This window comes from Prionailurus viverrinus, chromosome D2, assembly GCF_022837055.1.
Source record: "Prionailurus viverrinus isolate Anna chromosome D2, UM_Priviv_1.0, whole genome shotgun sequence".
Lineage (NCBI taxonomy): Eukaryota > Metazoa > Chordata > Mammalia > Carnivora > Felidae > Prionailurus > Prionailurus viverrinus.
The window spans coordinates 65,447,621-65,470,206 of record NC_062571.1 but is presented as its reverse complement, the minus strand read 5'-3'; the positions used below and the strand labels follow the sequence as shown (position 1 = coordinate 65,470,206).

Sequence of the window (22,586 nt, the reverse complement as noted above, 5' to 3'; positions counted from 1 at the left end):
TGAGAAATTTTAATATATTTTTTCTCTTCTCTATGTCATCCTTTCCCACCTTTATTTTTATGGTTTCCTTCCCCCTGCTTTTGTTTGTAAAGATTATGGTTATTTTTTACCTTCTTAAATTTAATAATCACTTTTTTGGCCTTCATTTTAACTACTTAATTATTAAAGTGTTTGAAATGAAGCATTTATTTTAGATGCACAGTGGAATTGTGGTATATCCCATGTTTTGATAATAGTGTTTGCATTTTCATTATTTTCTAATTAGTCTGTAATCATAGTTTTCATTTCTTCTTTCACTCCAAACCTCTCTTTGGAGAGTGTTTTTGGTTTCTTAGTATAACATTACTCTTACTTAAAAAAATTGTTTAATAATCTAATTTTACTTCTTGCAGGTAGCAAATTATGTAGCACAGTATAGAAGTCACAGATCCCAACGTTCCTCTTTATTTTACACCAGATGTCTACATACAAGTTGGCCAATAGGAGTCCACTCGGTTGGACCCATCTGTAAGATAATTAGGTAGGCTTTTTCCACATTTGACATAGTTAAGCTGTAATTTTATGTTTCCACTTCTACGGCTGTGTACCTTTCCATGATTTTATGGGTTTGTCCACAGAAGGGGAGGGAGATAGCGATGCCACTAATCGTTCTATTAAAAACAGTTAATGATCGGGGCGCCTGGGTGGCGCAGTCGGTTAAGCGTCCGACTTCAGCCAGGTCACGATCTCGCGGCCCGTGAGTTCGAGCCCCGCGTCAGGCTCTGGGCTGATGGCTCAGAGCCTGGAGCCTGTTTCCAATCCTGTGTCTCCCTCTCTCTCTGCCCCTCCCCCGTTCATGCTGTCTCTCTCTGTCCCAAAAATAAATAAACGTTGAAAAAAAAATTAAAAAAAAAAAAACAGTTAATGATCTATTTCAAGTCTCAGTGTTAGCACCCAGGGTGCTTGACTTCCACTCTCCTCTCAAGCCCTGGGCTGTGATTTGTCTTATCACCAAACTCCTGTGGTCCTTAGATGCCTTCCTCTCTGGTACTTCTTGCTTCTCCTCTTTCTGGGGCTGAACCTTTGAATATGGACCTCCTTTTCTCCATTAGAAAGTAAGCTCTTAGAAGACATTCTTCTATGTTCTTTTATATGTCTTAATATAGACATGGGCATATACGACACACATAATAAACTCTGAATAAAGTTTTTTTTAAATAAATCTTGAGACCGATTTTATATTTTAAAATTGTGTAAATTACTTTATTTGGCACATTTCATGGCTGCCTATGAGACTGGTGGGGAAAGGCAGAGCTGTAAGTATACATTTACTATATGGCACATTTCCCTGGTGTTGACTATTGATAATATTCCAAGGAGGAATTTACAGGAGCTGGATGATATCCATGATTCCAGTAGTAAATATGTGAACTTTGGCAATGTCAGTTCACTTCTCTCTGCTTCATCCACAAGCAAAAAGAAGCTATGTTTTCCTAGAGCTAAGACTCCTGATTCCTAAACTCTGAGTTAGGGCTGGAGAAACAAAGGTGATTTTTCTAAGGTATTACAAAGCAAACAATGGCAGTGATGCAAAACCCATTGCTAGTCTTGGAGAAATCATAGTCAACAGGCAAATAAAACCATCTAGTCCTTTGCATACAATGGATGTGAATTATAAGATTTGTATATAGCTACAGTCCAGTCCCTAAGACAAAACCCAAACAAATGAGGAAAGCAAACCTTTTCCCAAGCTGAGGCATCTCACAGTAAGTAGGATTTGATTTCTTTGCCCCACTGAGAATGTTGTTATTAGTATAATTTAAAGGTAATTAAAAATACATTTGGTTTAGTTGTTACTTTCTCTTCAAAGTCTTCATTCTTTCTTGTCTCTGTGAAAGTCCTGCTGCGTCAGTTTGATCTTCCAAAATAAACAATGTTTGTTAACTTACAGATATTTTAGGAAAAAGCGTTAAAAGATGATGGTGTGGGAAATCACCACAGATCCAAGTCAAAACAGAATTGTCTTGCATTGTTTTGTTTTGTTTTTTTTTTAATTTTCTAACAGTTATTCTGCTTCAACTCTTGGAAATGACAAGAAGCAATTGGCACTCACGATGAACCTCTTTTTTTCTCAATTCACGAAGACAGTTTATTATCAGATGCATGGCCTTGGCTTTGCTGCTTTTTATGCTTGTCAGTTGTTGCCCTAATTGAAATTGCAGAAACAAAAGCTTTCATAACGGTCCATGAGCCCTTAGAATTAGCACATGCCCATTAACCACAAGACTCTCCAATGATGGATGTTAGGACTGAAAACATTAAAACGGAAGGGGAGGCATGCACCACCAAATCTGGAGGATAAATTAGACAAAGGGAACACTGTGTAAATGATTTTATTTCACCTGCTAGTACTTGTTCTTGATTCAATGCCTGATATGCCCTGTCCTACAGGAATAACCATCCGTAGAGTCACTTTCCCAGTAGAGCCAATCTAGATTTCAAAATAACTTCACATAAATATAAATATTATGCATCTGTATTGCAGGAAGTTTGGAAAGTTCATAAGTGTGGATAAGAAAATAGGTCACCCATAATTCCATTACCGATTCTAATAATTATGAACCACTTGATGTTTTTCTTCCTATTTTTCTAGGTTTATTAACATTAAAAAAGTAAGCTCATACCATATATAAAATTATGAACCTTGTGTCTTTTTAAGCTTTATACATTAATTTCCATGGCATGTTGTAGCTTTTAAAAGCTAAAATTTTAATGTTTATTTTAAGTATCCTAACATATGGTTGAATAGTTATTTTTTTTTTCTCTCAGTTGGCTTTTAGGTGATTTTTTAATTGGCTATTATAAATCATAATGTGGTGATTTGGGGGACATATTTTGTTGTATACATGGGTGTGAGTTATATCCTTAAGGTAAATCTGTAGGAGGGAAATATTAAATTAAAAGTTATGGAATATTTTTAAAATTACTGGGTCCAATTTCAAGGTCTATATTAAGGCTTCTATTACAAAATGCCAAATTAATTTTCAAATATGTTCTCCCAATTTACACTTCCACTGACATTATACCAAGTGCCTATTTTACTAAAGTTATACAAGCATTGCACATTATCTTATTTTAATCTCTACTTATTTTTGTAATAGAATAGTAAAATCTCCTTTTCAAAACTTTGTGTATCTTTGATTGTTTAGGAAGTTGAACATTTAAATGTGTTCTCTTCCTTGTCTTAATGCTGTAGATAAATTCGTATCTCTTCTATAGTTTTCTACCTAGTCTGGTTTTCATTAAAAAAGAAAACAGTAGATTTGTGTACTACATTTGTACACTGTGTGTACTGTATTGAGCTGTTTTCTAGTTATTGTGGAAGAATCTCTTGTATCCTGGGTGATCATCGTGATGGCAACACTGTTTCTAAGGCTGTAGAGTGATCTCTGTGTTTGGTCCTAATATTCTCTTAGGGAGGGAGTTTAGCATGCAACTCCATAGGAACTTTCTCTAGAGAGCAGCCTTTGGATAGAGGGGCACCATCACCAACTGATATGTGAGCTTTTAAAGTAAGGATGCTAGAAGGGCTAATGGACAAACAAAGCTAGTGGGGGGAAAACCCATAAAGTCCTATAGGTAGATTGTCCCTTCAATTACATGCTGTAAACTTAATGGAAGATTAAACTCTCTACACCTCAGTTTCCTCGCGTATGTAATAAAGATGATATTTGTTCCTACTTCATAGAGTTACATGACTTCTTAAACTTAAAAAAAATAGTATTGGATACTGTCTTAGGTGAGTTCCCCCAGAAACACATTCAGATAGTAGGATTCTGGTACAAGATATTCATTGTGAGACAATCCCTGGACACCAAATTTGGACAATGGAGACAGGTATAGGAAGGGAAGGGTACAATGTAAGCGAACTTTACCAAATCAGTCAACACTGTGGGTGACTGGAGCTTAATCTCACTGGGGACATCTAGGAGTCACTGTAGAACGACCACCCCTGAGGCATCGTGTACAAGGGGTGAGGGTTTTAGATTATTTATATGCCAACTTTTATCAGTGTTTGTTTGGAGGCTGCTGCAGGGGGTGTTCATTCCCTGGTACCTCCTGGAGGGCGGGAACCCCCGAAACCCTAGAAAAGCCACAGGCAGTTAGAAGTAGGGTTATGAATACATTATGGTAGTGAGGCCAAGGACGTATGGGTAGAGAATTGGCAGCTATGTCAGTATCAGGGAGACTACAGATCCCTGGACAGTCGGTACCTGAGCACTGCTGTGATCCTCACGCCCTACCTCAAACACAAGCAATGTCACATCTGATTTTAGTTCTAGTCAACAAGTATTGTTGCCAGACACTGTGAAAGCCACTGGGGATAGAATGACTAAGACATAGATTCTGGACTCAAGCAGCTCACAATCCTGTTTTTGTACACAGCGGGGGTAAGCCAACGGTGTGATAAATGCATGCCACTTCACATGCAAAATCAGGGGTTGATGTAGATTTCTGAGAGAGACAACCGTGAGAACTCACAAGAAGAAGTCACATCTATGTAGTGTGTGGTTTGGAGGGTGGTTTGGTAGAGGTGACCTTTGAGCTTCCTTTTGAGGTATGAGCAGGTAATAGCCTTTCAAGGAAGGATGAGATGGATACAGGGAGAAAATCTATATAATGTAATGAGTGAAATCATGGGATGATGAAATAAGATGGTTTAGCCAAGGACTTACCAGTACTTCCATATTCCTAGAAGGAAGGGCTCATTTGGCCAAGTGGTAGTTGTGGAGTCTTGAGAGCCACACCAGTGGCAGGCGATAGAGAACCTGGTGAAGGAAGTAGTGACGACATTTTGAAAGTCTTGGGGAGTCACGGAAAAACTTTGCACAGAAAGCATTTTGAGTGCTGTTTAGAAGAGACTCTGTACAAACATGACTCTGGAAACAAGGAGACCAGTTTAGGGGCAACTGTAGAAAGTTTAGCCAAACAGTAGTAAGCCCTAGTGGCAGAATAGAGTTAAGTGATGGTAACGAGGTGAAATCGAAAGAATGTGAGCGCTGAGTCATGTGTAGAATTATTGAATCACTGCATTGCACACTTGAAACTAATGAAACACTGTATGTTAACTATAGTGGAATTAACCTTAAAAACAACCACAAAAAAGGACATGAGATAGGTTATGGGGGTTGAGGAGCCAGATGAGTGAGATGGAGCAGGTCTGGATGGTTTTCAGGATTTCTGACTAGGCCACTGACTGCATGTTTGTGCCGCTCATCAAGCAGATGTTGGAGAGAGAATGGAAATTTAGCGGGTGGAGGACACGATGATGTGATGAGGCAGGGTGTTGCATTCTTTCTTTGGTGTCCGTCATTTCCCCCTCCTTCTTCCCCATTAATGTCTAGTTGAATCATCAGTCTTGATGGAGCAGATTTCACTTTTCTTGCCAAACCCATGTCGTGAATCCTCAGGACTCAATGGGGAATCCATATGGGGAACTTCATGGCTGCCTCTTTGGTTCATGTGAAAGTGAGAGCAAATGAGTTGGATTAGGGTGGGTTTTTACCTACTACAGAAAAAAAAATGATGTAACCCTGGCTTCTCATCCCAGCAGCCCTCCCACCTACCAGTAGGACTTCGGAATGGTTCCCTCACTACCTGGAGAGATTGTTGTGAGAAATGAATGGCATAGGAAGTAAAGAATATGCTTAGTAAAACCTTAATGACCATGTAAAAAAGTAATTAATCCATAAAATAAGGGAAATCAATTCAGTTAAAACAAAACACTACTCTGACAAGAATAGGCGAGACCATGCAGTAGGTCCCTTACCTTTGAACTGGGGACAGAATATAAATAATCGTCCTTTAAGGTTTGTGGGAAAAGGTGATAATAAAGACAAAGGCAGAAATGGGTGGCTTAGAACAGGGGAAGAAGCCATCAGAATGGTAAATAAAATCAGGAGCTTTCTCCTAGGGGAAACATAAGGAGGGGAAAACAAAGAGATTAAGATGAATGATGTAATCAGGCTGGCAGCCCTACCCGTCTTTCACTCCCCCACAAGTCTGGCCCTGGCTCCTGTCAGACACACCACCCACACCTTCTCAGCAGTATCGCCTGGATCTGCACCCTGAGAGCCATCTCTGCCCCCCCCCCGAAAAAAAAAAACCCTCATCTTTTGATTAGTGACAGTGGTCATTTGTTTGACACTGGAACTGTGGCTTCCTGGGCCACGTGGCTTTTTGGAATGGCTGACATGGTTGTTCTTTCATGAATAATCAGAGGAGGAGGATTATGAATGTGGGTGGCTCACTAGCTCCTAATCTACCTATAAAACTTTCCGCATGGAAAGTCCAACAGAAGAACTGAAATCTTGCTGAAGAAGTTGGTTGTCAGACGTCTAATTAGACGGGCGGATGATTAGCAGGCTCAGTGCTGTAGGTGAGCTTATTTTAATAGTGTTTGGGACATCAGTGGGCAGAACTGCAGCTGATCAGCATGAACTGAAAGAAATCTGAGGAGCAAAATAAGAAGACTGGAAGTGGGAACACGGGGACATTTTCAAAACCTTGCCTTAAAAGAATCAAACAAAGGGAGGAGAGGCTTTCACAGGGCTCTCGTAGCTTGTTGAGATGTCAGTGAGGGCATTGCTCGTTTGAAGTTATTTGTGCAAATAACATTGTCAGGTAGTGTTTTCTATTTGCAAGCAGTGGGAATCAGCTCTGGCTAATTAATTGAAGTGGAGGTTACTTGCAGGAAAACTGGTGCTCACAGAAGCAGTAGGAGTGATGCCCCAGCTTAGGAATTGACAGTGGCCAGACCTGCACCAAAGGTCTGACAAAAAGGGACTTCAGTACCATCAGGTCAGGATGCTGATAGGAAATGTCCAAATGCAATGGTTTCTTCCATTCTTATGTTTCTCACTTAAAGTTCAAAATCCTGGGCTAGCCTGTCACCCTGGCTAAGCTTTGGCTACAGGATCACCCTGTGGTTCTACATAGTGGAAGGAAAAGGATTCGAACCCCTTTGAATTCTACACAGAGAAGACACCTGCTTTTAACCTTCCCACCCAACCTTCTTCTCAGTGATGGAGAGGTAATCCCCCATAAGGGAATTTGGATGTTGGGAAGGAAGAATGGATTTTGAGTCACACACGTACGTGCTCATACACACATACACACACAACGGCAAGTTTCCAGTGTGGAAATTTGTGCCTCAAGTGGTTTCAGTTTAAAAGCTGGAGTAGTGGGGCACCTGGGTGGCTCGGTCGATTAAGCATCCAGTTCTTGATTTCGGCTCAGGTTATGATCTTGTGGTTTGTGAGATCGATCCCTGTGTCGGGCTCCATGCTAACAGCACTCCCTCTCTCTCTCCCTCTGTCCCTAGTCTCTACTCCTGTTCATGCTCTCTCTCTCCCTCAAAATAAATAAGGAAAAAATGTAAAAAGCTTAAGTAGATCAAGTTTACCTGGGGATCCCTGTCAGGAAGCCTCCCAGCTGATACCTGGATTATATCTGTAAGGAGAAAAGATAATAAGTTGGAATATTGGAAAAAAAAAAAGACTTGAGGCACCTGGGTGGCTCAGTCGGTTAAGCCAGGTCATGATCTCACAATTTGTGGGTTCAAGCCCCGCATCAGGCTCTCTGCTGTCAGCACATACCCCACTTCAAATCCTCTGTCCCCATCTCTCTCTGCCCCTCCCATCCTCTTGTTCTCTCTCTCTTTCCAAAATAAATAAACGTTAAAAAAAAAAAGAGACTCATGTAATCCTCTTAATAGCTGTATGAAACATATTCTCAGATTATCCCCATTCTGTGGATTGAGAAACTGAGATTTGTGGAAAACAACTTGCCCAAGATTTTACTAGGAGTGTTTCTGAATCCAGCTAGAGCTCTTGGCTCTTCTGCTAGATTTTGGGATTCTTCATAATGTCAATAATGTGATGAAATAGCAGGTCACTTCTTGTTTTACCTGTCTAGAAAGCTTTGTTTTGCTGGTTTTATGCATCCAAACTCATGAGCAACTACTTTGCTTGGTGGAAAAGTCAGATTGACAGCTCCATCAACCCCTTCCTTCCTTCCTTCCTTCCTTCCTTCCTTCCTTCCTCCCTCCCTCCCTCCCTCCCTTCCTTCCTTCCTTCCTTCCTTCCTTCCTTCCTTCCTTCCTTCCTGGGTTTCCCAGGTTTATTCCACACGATCTTTTTTATCCCACCTCAGAGGTCTCCAGCATTGCTGCTGTCATTCTCGTTATTTTTCTAAGCCCAATCCTTTAAGGACCTGGCCTGAGATCACCACATCTTACTTAACAGTGATGGTCTCTCCAGCCCATGTAATTGCTTTAGACTTGTATGAACAGGGATTGGAAGTTGTGGCTTAAATGGCTTTTTACACAGACCATATAACTTCAGCCTTCTTGCCTCACGTTCACCACAAAAGACTTCCTGTTCTCTCTCTCTCTCTCTCTCTCTCCCTCTCTCCTCCCTCCCTCTCTCTCTCTCTCCCTTTCTCTCCCTCTCTCCTCCCTCCCCCCCCTCTACACACACACACACACACACACACACACACACACACACACACACCATTAACTCGCTGCATGCTGACAGATTTTCCCAGTTTGCTGTTCATTAAGTTATATTAACTGTGGAAGTAAAATATGTCACATGATCAAATGCTATTAGATAAAAATGAATTTGCCACCTGCTGCTTCACCCCTGCCCCTCTGGAAAATAAAAGGAATTGGATTTGCTGAGAAATCCCCTGACTTGTATTTTTTTTTCTCTTTAAGAAGCTCCATATGTCAGGGACAGAGCCACAGCTGTAGTTAGTCGTTGAAAAGTCCATCTCTGTTAATAATGAAGAACTTCTATGCAAATAAAAAGGCCCATTTTATAAGATAAACTTCCTGTTTACTTGCAAACTCATGTTTTATATCAGAACTGATGATGTATTCAACCTCATGCTGCTGGCCAAAAGAGCTGGGAGATAATTACCCATTTTGGAAGAGTGTGAAGTGTTGAATAAAAACATTCAGTTTGTCTTTTGAGCTGAACACTCCCTTTACCCTTCTTTCTCCTCTTCTTTCCCACCTACTTTTTTTTTCTTCATCTGTGACTCTTTTAGAGGGGGAAAAATGACACTTCCTGACCCTTTCTACTATTTTTTCTACTTATTTTTCCCTAGACTAGATACAGCATATGATGACAGCATCTTTTTTTTTTTAAGTATATATTTATTTTGAGGGACAGAGTGTGAGAAGGGGAGGGGCAGAGAGAGAGGTAGAGAGAGAGAATCCCAAGCAGGCTCTGAGCTGTCAGCACAGAGCCTGAAGTGGGGTTTGATCCCACAAACTGTGAGATCGTGACCTGAGCCAAGATCAAGATTAGGACTTTTAACCGGCCGAGCGACCCGGCCAGGGCAATTAAATGCCCCAACAGCATTTTTTAATTTGAAGGCTATTTAGGGATATTCATAAATTTGGGTGTGTAAGATCATATCCCATTAATTTATTTCACTCATTTATTAATTGTACACATTCCATAAATAGTGCAGTATGGGTCAGGCACTATGCCAGGTGCGGATCACATACTAATGATCACAGGTACATGTGGCCCTTGCACATGGCCTTTGCATGGCGTTTTTAAGCTAACAGGAAAGAAAAAAAAAGGTTAGTAGCTTTAAATGAAGGTATCGTGATAAAATCTGAGCTAAAGTTGATATGTATAGATCAAAAGAGGTGTTTCTCATTTATTTTGTTGACTTACAATTTTTATAGAGTATTCATTGAATGTGATCATATTTGGTAACTGATGACAAAACTCTGTCCTTGGATGAGGGTAGGAGAATGACAATTGATAAATTTTTGAAATGGATCTTGTTTCTGTTTTCCTGTGGTTTTATTGAGGGAGATTTGCAAACTATACAAAAAGACATTATTTTTCATTTGAAACCTGGAGTTTAGTATAAAATATATGGGGTTTTAATTACCGAAAGCTCTTTAGAATGTTAGAACTGCACACTGTGAACCCTAGAATAATAGGAATTATTCTTACTTATATTTACATCTTACCTGAAGGAAAACTCTGGAGAGTCTGTGGAATAATTGGAGTGGATGTATAAATGAATGAATAAATATATGGCTGCAACTTAGGCTCTGATAAAGTCCTAACATCTGTACCTACAACCTTTATCATCAGGTTTAAAGGCTTTGAACTGAGAGGGCACTTTGGTAAATGTTGGCGTGGAATGGTCACCTGTGCTAGGCGTTCTATAGAGCAGAAGAATGACACAGACCCTAGGTTTTCCCAGCTATGGTGTGATTGAGGACATTGTCTAGGATAAACAGCCACATCTGTTTAAAATAAGTCAGACTCTGACTTAGAATAATATACTGTTTTTGAATCAGAGAAATAGTCTAAGTTGCAATCCTACTTGAACTGTTGCTTAACTCTAGGGTCACCAAGGAGTATCAATAAGTTGACAGGTACCCTGGTTGATTTGACCACAGGGGAAATCTTGGTGCATTTCATTCAATTCCACATCTGCAGATTAGCCTACTAGCAAACCCATATAGGGTACAAAATGCCAAGAGACTTTGCATGGATATAGAGAAGGATTTGTGTCAAGTATATTCAGGGTCACATGTAAATATAGTCTGACATTGAATGTTAAATTTGGAGCAAATTGATCAGAATTAAGGCAGTGTTGATGCATACCAAATTGGGCAAGCTATGGTGGAAGGAATAGTCTATCTGCTGCCCAAAAAGAAATGACATCACAATGCATCTCTTAAGTAAGTTAAGCATGGGAGATTGTCAAATAAAACTAGATGACTTTTAATTCTCCTTTATGTGTTTAAAAAAATAATGGATGGATGGATGGATTGGTTTAGCTGAAACCTTAAATTAAGACAAAAGTCTATGATGTAGTTCTTTTTTCTCTGTTTAAATCTTTTCTGTGTAATTGTCGAAGAGGAAATCATATTCAGTTTAAAGATCTAAATTGAAACATAGGATTACTTTAGTATATTGATACGGATCAAGGGAACTGTAAACTTAAATCTGTTCACTCATTCATGTATTTGGCACCTACTGTACACAGGCATTATTGTTCATTGTGATCACTCTGCTAACTTGTTTATTTCTCATCCAAAAATACTTTTTTCTTTAAGTTTCTAAGGGCCACTGGTTAATAGCACAATTTACCAGGTGCACTGTGTAAAAACAGCTTCTTACCCCCTCCAGACCAATCATCAGCTTGATTAATTAATTTAATCAAACACTCCAGTGTGACAGTTCATCCTAATTAGCTAATAATATTCTATTTCTCAGCACTCTTGGGACCTAGATATTTTTGTTTTGTAAAATAACACAGTCACCATATTGCCTTGCTATTCCTGAAGGCCTGGGGGCTACCCAAATGTGGGATAAGTTTAGAAAATGTTTTCCACTGAGAGTGAGTCAGAGAGGAAAATGCATCATAAATAATACTAAAAGAATAATCTTTGAATCTGGAACACATGCTAAGTGCTGGCCTTTCTGCTGGAGCAGTCATAGTTTCTATGACCTGGTATCGATGCTCTCAACTCTGTTCCATAGGACAATTTATTCAGTCCGTGTTGAGACATGGGCCCATGATTCTACTTTCAGCATAGTTGTCCAGGGGAAAACACACACAGAAACACACACACACAACTAGATAGATAGATAGATAGATAGATAGATAGATAGATAGATAGAGATATATCTCTATCTAGATATATCTATATAGATAGATATATCTATCTATCTCTATCTATCTATCTATCTAGTTGTGTGTGTGTGTTTCTGTGTGTGTTTTCTGTGTGTGTTAGATAGATATATCTATCTATATCTATCTATATACATATACATACGTATACATACATATACATATACATACGTATACATATACATACGTATACATATACATATGTATACATACATATACATATACATACGTATATATATGTATGTATACATCTATCTATATGTATGTATATATGTATATGTATGTATATAGAGAGATATAGATAGATAGATAGATAGATCACAAATGGCGCCAGTAGCTGGCATTCTACTTAGGTTCATAGTGTCGGTAACCACCATAACTAGGCTTTTCCCCACCATAAACCAAGAGGGGATTTTGTTAATTTCACAGCCACTGCTGAGTTAAGAATTGAGAAAAGTCCCTTACTGTTTCTGTTCAACATTCTTCCCTTGTAACCCACTGATTTATTTGACCATTGCCTGTTCCTTTGTCTGCCTTATATGCCATTTACAAAAGTTTTCCCCATCACTAATGCCTCTTAGGGCTGATTTTACATACTCCTCACCAGCGATCACATTTTAATTACATGGGCCTTTGTTTTGTTTTCTCCTTTTTAATAAGGCTCCACTGAGGAGATCTTCCCCTTTCTGGGTCTAATCAGGTTGTCAGATCAATTAAGGTAATTGACAGCAGGTTTATCACATTCCTTAATCAGGAGTGTAGCCATTTTATTAGAGGAGAACAATCCCTAGATGATTTAGAGATAGAAAAAAAGGTTCAATCTGTATAAATAGAGGGAAAGAGACAACCTGAAATGTCAGAGTTCTGAATGAGAGAGGAAGATCAGACAGAAATATAGTAGAGGGTTTTCAGAGCCAGACCCCATCAAAAAATAATGCAGTGGTCCCCAGAAGTGAGTGTGCTTCAGAATCACTGGAGTGATGGTTTAAAAATTAGATTGTTGCTGATAAAGAAATGTATGAAATGAACACATTGTTCATCTTAAGCCTACACAATGTTATATGTCAATTATTTTGAAATAAAACAGAATGGAAAAAAAAATGTTTCACACATAGCTACTTAAGTAGATATTTGGGAGAGCCTAGAAATCTGTATTTTTACAAAACATTCCCCCAGATGAGTCATCCCAGAAGGTGGTCCTGTGCACAGGGCACTTTGAGAAACATTACAGATATCGGAAGATGGCAGCCTAGTATCAAGCTAGGTCAAAGGCAGTGCTTTTTACACTTTACTGTGTGCACAAATCACCTGTGTGCTCTCTCCCATTGGGCATAAGTGTGCTGTGAGACTCGTGCTCTTCTAGCAAGCTCCAGGGAGGGATGCTATTGCTCCTGGGCAGTGGAATGCACTTGGGGTGCATTGGACCCTGTTCTTTTTTTTCTTGGTTTCCTCAGTGCAGAAGGCAAGTTGACAGGGCCAGGGGCCAGGTTGTCTTCCCATTAGAGCTACTAAAAGTCATGAGGTAAGGAGGTGAGGCTTTCTGCCAATGTCTGGGTTGCGGACGGCACCAGCGAATGGGGCTTAGCCTCAGGATGCCTCAGCCTGTCACAGTAACATCTTGACTTCCTCTAACATGCTCTGAAGCTGTAGGAGGATTATATCTAATCTCTAAATACATAACACAAAGACAGGAATTTTTGTTTTGTCTTTAAAAAAAAAATGTACCTCCCAGTGAAAGATTTTATTGGAATGACCTTAATGTTAGGCAAGTCATTATTCTCCCACTGTTCTTGCAGCACATAGGCCTCTCCCTAAAAACGGCACCTTGTAATTTTTAATTCTTTCAGATTTCTCAGATGCCTTCACATCTGTGGTTAATTAATTTATCAAACATGAGTTCTCTTCTGTTGCTCCAGTGCCAGACATGATGCCTGGAGCAAGACCTAGAACTGGGTTCCTCTACCCTTAAGCTTATAATCTAATTGAGATAAGATATAATTCAGTGGTTTGTATCACTGGCTGTGTTTTTATTTTGTATGCAAATAGGACATTCAGTCCAGTGGAGAATAGATTAGTTCCATCTGAAATCATCACTCAAGTGACACTTTAATTGGTCATGGAATGAAAACCTGTGAGGCCAACAAAACAAAATATTGCTCCCCTCAGTTTAAGTAATGTAACCAAGGCTAACAGATTCCCTGGAATAAACACGTAAGTCTGTTTTAAACAGGTTATTTCCCCCATGTTGCTTCTGGCCTCCATATTTTGACTTTCTTTCAGTGCTGTTTCTACAGCGAGAGAGAGAGAGAGAGAGAGAGAGAGAGAGATGGGGGGGCTCTAACCTCCCATACCTTCTAATAGTCGACTAGGCCATGGTGAGCTTGATTTTATTAGAAGACCTAAGACTTTACCTATTTTTTGACCACTAACATATTATTCTTTCCATCCTTTCCATAAAATACGTACTACCTCAGACCAGCTTCTGAAGAATGGAAAAGTGCTCATGTTCCCTGTGTTCTCCTTTAAGAATGCAAAGAACATTCTCAGATTCGATTTCACTTATCTTTGTGACACCACGGAAGGTGGGGATGAGCCAACCCTCTCCCCATTTATAGTTAATCAAACAAAGGCCTGAGGAGCTGAGGATTTGCTTCAAGTCATCCAGTAGGTCTGTGATAGAGGAAACGACACAAGCCTATCTTGGTGAGCACATAGTTGTTAGTTTTTTCTGCATAGCTCTTCTGTCTTCGGGTAGAGTGTTTCTGTCTGCAAGAGAAAGAACATGGAAATACAAGGTGTGTAATAAATTACCCACACATTAGGAAACAATGCATTTGTAATGAAAATTATAGTCACTTAAACATTACAGAGCATAACTTAAGAAAGTAAATCTCTAATGAACAAAGGGAAAAAAAAAAGGAAAGAGACAAACCAAAAACCACTCTCAACCATAGAGAACAAGCTGATGGCTACCAGAGGGGAAGTGTGCGGATGGATGAAATAAGTGAGGGGAATTCAGAGCACACTTATCTTAATGAGCACCGAGTTATATATGGAATTGTTGAATCACTATATTGTACACCTGAAAAAAATAACACTGTAGGTTAAGTACACTGGAATTAAAATAAAAAAAAAAAAGACAATCACAAAAAGAAATACTGAACAATTTTGCTTGTATGACCTGTCTAAAGTAGTCCAACTGATGGAAGCAGAAAGTAGAATGTTGGCTTCCAGGGCCTAGCGGGAGGGAGAAATGGAGGGGGTGGGGGGTATTGTTTAATGGATATGGAGGTTCAGTCTGACAAGATGCAAAAGTTCTGGAAATCTGTTGCACAGCAGTGTGAGTATACTATTGAACTGTACTTAAAAATGGTCAAGACAGTAAATTTTAGGTTATGTGTTTTTTTTTAACATGTTAAAAAAGAAAGTAAACCTCTATAGTGATCATTACTAGATCATCTTGTATTTATTTATTTATTTATTTATTTATTTATTTATTTATTTTAGATTGTGTGTCATGTGGGCAAATTTTATAAGCTAATTATTTGTCCCACATAGTAAGAGTTATCACTTATTGAAAGCCTACTATGTGCTAAGTGCTTCACATCTGATTCTTTAATTTTTTTTTTTTATATTTTTGAGAGGGTGGGGAGAGAGAGACAGAGAGTGTGCACGCACACACGAGCAGGGGAGGGGCAGAGAGAGAGGGAGACACAGAATCTGAAGAGGGCTCTAGGTTCTGATCTGTCAGCATAGACCCTGACGTGCAGCTCGAACTCACAAACTACCAGATCATGACCTGAGCCAAAGTTGGATACTTAACCGATTGAGCCACTCAGGCACCCCCACATCTGCTTCTTATTTGGGAGGTTTTATTTAAATTTGGAGTCTCGTGACTGTGCCACAGTAATAACATTTTAAATTTTCCAATAACCCTTTAATCTATCTAAGATTACTGCATGTCAGGTGTGATTTTGCCACTTTGATCTCTCTATTCTTTTTAACCCAGAATAGTATAAAAATGGTTATATAAATAATTCCTGAAGAAAATAGTGATGAAATATTGTAATATTTAATCCTGAAATAGTGTAAATTAACACATTTCTGACTTCATTTTCATTTTACCTTGTCAATGGTTCCATAGTTTTCTTTATTTAATTGTTTTGGATTTATTGAAATGTTATAATCATGATCAATTATTAATCAATATTGATATTAAAATGAATTAACATGAATATTGTCTTGTGTGACTGATATTGGTATTTCACTGATGTTTATGAATCTATTTGTAATACCTGTTGTAACTGATATTTCTACCTTATTTCAGAGGACTTTGACTGTTGGTTCTATGCAGACAACTCTGTTTTCAAGGTCCTAAGCCTCTGCTATGTTCTGGGTCATCCCTTTCTAAACATTCTGCATTTAGAGGCACTTGGGTGGCTCAGTCAGTTAAGCATCTGACTTCAGCTCAGGTCATGATCTTGCAGTTCATGGGTTTGAGCCCCATGTCGGGCTCTGTGCTGACAGCTCGGAGCCTGGAGCCCACTTAAGATTCTGTGTTTCCATCTGTCTCTCTGCCTCTCCCCCACTTCTCAAAAATAAACATTAAAAAAATAATAAACAAGTATTCTGTGTTTGGTGACTGGCATAGCCCTGGACACATGATACTTAATAAAAAAAAAACTGTTTTCTTTTTTTTACGTTTATTTATTTGCAGAGAGACAGAGGCAGCGTTAGAGGCAGAGAGAGAATCCCAAGAAGGCTCCACGCTGTCAGCACAGAGCCAGACACCGGGTCCAAGCTCACAAAACTGCCAGATCATGACTTGAGCCAAAACCAAGAGTCAGACAGTTACCCGACTGAGCCACCCAGGTGCCCTACTAACCACTGGCTTTTGGATGCAGCTGCAAAAAGCTGGCTTTTAGCTGCAGCTACTGCAGCTCTAGCATTGCTCATATCCTCGTATTGTCTACTAAAACTGAGCTCCCAACGTCACACTTTGAGAGCAGGTGTTTCCACGTATACCTGTCTGTGCTTTCGGGCATCAGAGGTTCTAGGTTCCGGAAAGGGAATGGATCTGACACATAATCTTTTTGTATGCTTGGAAGTCAGTACATTTAGTTTACTTCTAATGAATGATACCTGCAGAGCAGCTACTCAGGATCTTTAATAACATCCATCCTTCTTTCATGCCCAGGCTGGTAAGGTTGAGTTGCAATGAGCTGAACAGATCGATAGTAATCACAGGGTGCTTGGAAAAGACAGCCTCCTCTATAATCTTGGGACAGCTTAGTTAGTGTTGCCACTCAACACAAGATGAGTGTGTGTGTGTGTGTGTGTGTGTGTGCACGCGTGTGTGTGTGTGTGTTTGTGTGTATGTGTGTGTATAATAGTTGATTTTAAGTATTTCTAAGAACAAAACAACAACAACAATTCATGGTTCCTACTGCCTTTTCTTCTTTATCAGAACATAAGCATGTAAACAGCACAGCGAGCATCGCTGCTGCTGCTGCTCGGAGACTGTCTTGTACTTTTCCCCCAGAGTGGTGCTCAGAGACACCCTTATTAGTTTCTCATCTTTGCTAGAACAATGGATGCAGTCTTTTCCTAAGACCTGCCAAGTCTCAGTCCTTTGCTGCTGACCTCATGGGCAAAAATCATCTTTAGATGTTCGGCCATGGGTCCTTTCCTTTAGAGTAAAATTAGGAACCATTTAATAATTAAGGGCCAAAAAGTAGAGAAACCAGGACATGCAGTCCTATTTGATCTGAGATTGACCTGAGGAAAGTGAAAAAAGGATTATTTTTTCTTTCTCTCTTTTTCTCCAAGTTCTCTCTCTTTAAAGTTTTTTTATTATATTTTTAATAAAATAGTTGACATATCGTGTAAAAATTAGAAAGCATAGAGAACCAAAAGGGGGAAAAATGATGTGATCACTGTAGCACTGCCTATCTGTGTCTGTCTAAATTGTCTGTTTATGATATCCTGCCAGTTCCATCAAGCTTTCCCAGAAATCCAAAACAAAAATTTTCTACTGTCCAAAGCACTGTCTTCAGCCTAACATGAGGACCATAATTTTACCAAACCATGTCCCTAATGATGGTTACATCTTAGTTTCCAATTGTTCATGTACTTTTGTATCCTCAGTGGGATTTGTAAGCTGCAGTGAGCTTAAAACCTCCAATGCTTCTTTCCTCAATAATAGATGTTTAAGTGCTTGTAGCACTGAAATGATTTTAATTATCCAGTAAGATCATGTTTTTGTTTTTTTTTCATTACCATCTTGAGATAGCTTTTTATTATGAAAAAGAAATCTAATTCTTGAATGAATAAATAGATATCCAGGTCTTTAAAAATGCTCTCGGTCTCTGTTGTTTTGGGTGACTTTCCTAATTTCCAACCACTGGTGATATTCAGCACTGAAGGTGTTTGTGCTCCAGACAAGTGGAGGGAAATTTAATTTGCCTGGTATGGGCTTTAACTGACAAATGTTAAAAATTGACCTTTTCAACAGAAATTTACTTGGAAGTCCTAAGTGAAACTCTGCTTTAAGCTAAATTTGTCACCAAGACATGATTAAATTCTTTTAAATGTAGATCAATTGCACATATTATTAATGGGAATTGAAATCTCCCTAAATGGTTCCATAAATTTAAAAGAGAAAAAAGAAAAAAAAAGGATGTGAAGGTTAAGGTGCCTTATCCACGAAGTGGATAATCTTGTATTATCTTGGAACTCTATTTGAGGGAAAGAGTAGGCTGTGGCTGGACTATTTACAGTATTGCATGATGGGATTGAATGCTAAGTTTCCAATACTACTAGAAACCAAGAGCCCCACATCTCCTACCATATGGTGACAGTGATGAAAATATGTTTCAAATGAGAGAAAGAAAGAATGAGAGAGTAAGAGAGAAGGAACAAGGGAGGGAGGAGTAAGTTTTGACAACTTTCCTACATGCTAAATAGCTCACAGAATTAAGGAGAAGAAGCAGTATTAAAGAGATGTGGCCTGAGAAATCGCTGACGTGTTCAGCAGGGAAAATAACAATGTACTTGGCTCAGATCTCCAGCTATGGGTACACTGTGAAGTTTGAGCCTTGATTAGAGATGCCAAAATATAAAAACAGAGAACTGGATTCTTCCTGTGGTGACACTATATGAAGGGTCACCTTACCTGTGCAAGGTCAGAAGCATCATTATTTTCTTTCTCCTCATGAGCCAGAGAATCTTAAGTCAAAGAAATGAGTGGAGCTGGTAACAGAGATGCAACCAAGATCATTGGTTAATAGATTTGCGAATTATCTGTTATGATTGTGAATATTAGCTCCTATGTGCCCCATTCAACATTTGAGCATGACAGAACCTGCAAGATGAAAGAGAAATGAAAACTGTATCAAAGGGTAAAAGGGGGAAAATGTGAAGGTGTTATTATATTGCTGATAATTTATTCTAAACTTATGAACCTTACCCCTCATTCAGAGGTACTCTTAGGGCTTATAACATGCTTATGCAGATCAGACACATATCTCAGATTGGTGGTAAGTGGCTCTTCTAAAATCAAATCAAATTGAAAGACATCTGCTTACTCTGAAAGGTCAATGACTCTACAAATGACAAGGGGAGCAGGCTGGTTGGATATTACCTAAGCAGGCTTGGGACACCTTATATGGAACCTCTTCTGGGACTTTCAGCAGCCATGTCTGCATATCATCTGGTTTTTGTGGGCAGAATGATATGGCTTCTAACATATGGTGATGGCAGTTGTTCACTATAATCAGAATGCAACTTGAGTCCAGGTTTTGCTGTTGGGGAGGCTTTTTGTTTATTTTGTTCTCTGTTTTTCTTTTTTTTTTTTTTTTTTTTTTTTTAATTTTTTTTTTCAACGTTTATTTATTTTTGGGACAGAGAGAGACAGAGCATGAACGGGCGAGGGGCAGAGAGAGAGGGAGACACAGAAACGGAAACAGGCTCCAGGCTCCGAGCCATCAGCCCAGAGCCTGACGCGGGGCTCGAACTCATGGGCCGCGAGATCGTGACCTGGCTGAAGTCGGACGCTTAACCGACTACGCCACCCAGGCGCCCCTGTTCTCTGTTTTTCAATTGAATCCTTTAACTTCAGCAGTCATCAAGAAGTCATTTACTACAGAACTCCCAATACAGCCCTGCCTGGACTACATCTCTAGACAACATAATTTGTTGTTTATCCCATTTTTACTAAAATTCTTTAGGAAAGCCTTCTATGGGAACTTGTGCTTTGTGTTTCATTTTGTTTTGCCATTCGCCTTCTGTTCCATTAAGTGTGTGTGTGTGTGTGTGTGTGTGTGTGTGTGTGTGTGTAAAATCTCAGGATAAAAAGCTGAGTCAGCAACGAGGAATTCTAATCTGAAGAATCTAGAATCTAGAACAGAGTCAGCAAGTTTTGGCCAAATTCTACCTACCACATGTTTTCGTGAATGAAGTTTTATTGGACCACAGCCACTCCCATCTGTTTATATATTGTCTATGACGTCGTTCCTGCTACAGTGATGGATTGGTATGGACCACAAAGCTGAACATATTTTGTGTCTGGCCATTTAGAGAAAAAAGTTTGCCAAACCCTGATCCAGACAATATTCCAAACATTGCTCCCAGGATCAGGTTGGTAGAACTCGGTAAATTGAAGATGAGAATGACACATAGACAACCCAGGAGCAACCACAGTAAACCTATAGGCAGAGAATTTAGGGATTCACTACTTTCACTGAGCATCTGAAAGAGATGCTGACTTAGATTTTACTTTGGATGAGATTTCCCTTCGAAATCCTAAAGAGAAATGGATCAATTCATATCATTTCTGTGTCCAAGGTATTTACAGGGCCTGCAGTATATAATCAAATGTTCAGTACCTGCCGTTGAATGAAAACAAACATACCATAGGGAAATTGGCACCATAATTATTACCAGTTCACTGGGGGTTGATGGGGCACCACGTAAGAAATATGTTTTAAGAATGCTGGGTTAGTAGGATGGCAGCAAATTGTAATCTTCTCAGCTCCTTCTGTTAATCCCATTGGTCTTTAACTACTTTAGTTGTCTCGATTTCTTTTGTCTCTTCTCCATAAGTACATAAGTTGTGGATGGATCATAGGCATGAATTTTATTAGATGGGATCTGAAGAAGATATTCCTAATATAAATGAAGTTACTGGAACAAATGACTAAGAGATGTTAATGAATTTTCTTTTCTGGCCTTTAAAAATAATGGGATGCAAGGCCTGCTCTCTGAAAAGGTTAAAGACCAGGGGTGGGGACTAGTCAACTTAAAATATATTTATCACCCTTGGAATTTTTGTCTCCAACAGAGAGCAGACAGAAGAATAGATATTTATTAAATTGGCACAGTGTGCCAAAATGATAATAATTCTTTTAATCTTCACTACCACCTAAGGTCTAGGTACCATTCTCATTTTGTAGGGAAAGACATTAAAACTTGACGAAGTTGGAAAAATTACTTGTAGTCATCTTGTGAGTGAACCACTCGGGTTATGAATAAAGGTCTAGCTATCTTCAAAGCCTAAGGCAGTTCCACTGGACCATCATAGCCCCTCTCTTCCCAGTTGGTCCTTTCTGTCCTTTTTGAAGGGATTTACTCTATCTTGGAAAGTGGAGCTATTGCTTGGTTTTTAATGTAGCATCTGATTCTGTGCACTGATGCAAAGAGGAATTCTGATATTTTGTTCCATTTTCTTTCTTCTGCTTATTTGTTAGCCTCCTCTTTGTTTATCCTGTAGAGTTTTAAACACTCTAAACCTTTCTCAAAATAGATTGTTCTAAATCTAGGAAACTTTTGAAGTTAAAGATTCCTGAATATTTCTAGGACCTGTTGGTCTAGAAGCTCTGGGGAAGAGACCCAGGAATCTGAAGTTTTAGCAGGCTTCCTTCCTCCACCCTCTGTCATAAATATCAGGCAGATTGTCCTTTAGAGAACTGGCCTTTTAATGCCCCTCAATGAGCTATGATTTAGGAACTCCTCAACTTTTAACTGTTTTCCTAATTAAGCTTATAGATATAGTTTTTCTTTCTTTTTTATTTTTTTTACATAAAAAAGATTACCTTGTTCTTTAGTTCCAAATCTAGTCTCGTTAATATTTCTAACTGCAGTATGGCTGGCTCTTTATGATTCTGTCAGGAAGAATAGAGCATGCTTATATAACTAGTAAAATGGAACTCTTGCACACGAAGACTTCATTTTGGACCGTCATTGGGAGCCTGATCAGTATCTGTCTTAGGGTCCAAATAAGGATACCCATTACAATTTGAATTCCAAACTCTTAGCCACCAAGTGCCATCATTATCAATCTTATTAAAACTAATATCTCCCATGAAACTCTATTAGATTTCTATTGCTGCCTAAAAAAAATTATCATAAACTTAACGGTTTAACAAAGCACAGTTTTGTAGATCAGAAGTCCAGGTGAACTCTGCTGGTTTGCTGCTGAGGGTTTCACAAGGTTGCAGTTAAGGTATCGCCTGGCTAGGCTCAGACCTGGGGTATCTGGGATAACATTCTCATCCATGTTAATGGTCAGGTTATTGACAAATCCAGTTCCTGAGGCTGAAGGTCTGAGGTCACTATTTCTTTGCTGGTTGTCATCTGGTCCTGTTCTTTGTGTCCAGAGACAGGCCACATGTCTTCACACATGGTCTTTCCATGTTCAGTCCAGCAGTGGCACCTGGCATCCTTCTCAGGCTTACTCTATGGCTTAGTCTTCTGCCTCCACCCCCTCACTTTAAAAGCACGTGTGGTTGTACTGGGTCCATCCAGATAATCTACGATAAACTCCCCATTTTAAGGTGAACTGATTAGTAATCTCAATTACGTATGCA

The 22,586-nt window shown here is 39.2% G+C and overlaps 1 protein-coding gene and 1 long non-coding RNA gene across 13 annotated transcripts in view; one reads left to right on the top strand and one right to left on the bottom strand.

Annotated features, from left to right (window-relative positions):
* SORCS1 (sortilin related VPS10 domain containing receptor 1) overlaps positions 1-22,586 on the top strand; it is a 518,445-nt gene that overhangs the window by 238,673 nt on the left and 257,186 nt on the right. The window contains exon 1 of one of the 12 annotated variants that reach the window (XM_047826170.1): positions 14,346-14,424. The exons of the other annotated variants lie outside the window; for them this stretch is intronic. The gene's annotated coding sequence lies outside the window, so the exon portion shown is untranslated. Of the gene's footprint in view, positions 1-14,345; positions 14,425-22,586 lie in introns of those variants that run through there. 12 annotated transcript variants of the gene reach the window in all.
* Positions 5,167-14,238, bottom strand: LOC125148257 (uncharacterized). Its single transcript, XR_007145475.1, has 3 exons — positions 14,191-14,238; positions 7,445-7,491; positions 5,167-5,491 (listed from the first exon to the last, which is right to left on the bottom strand). It is a non-coding gene; the product is annotated as an uncharacterized LOC125148257 (long non-coding RNA).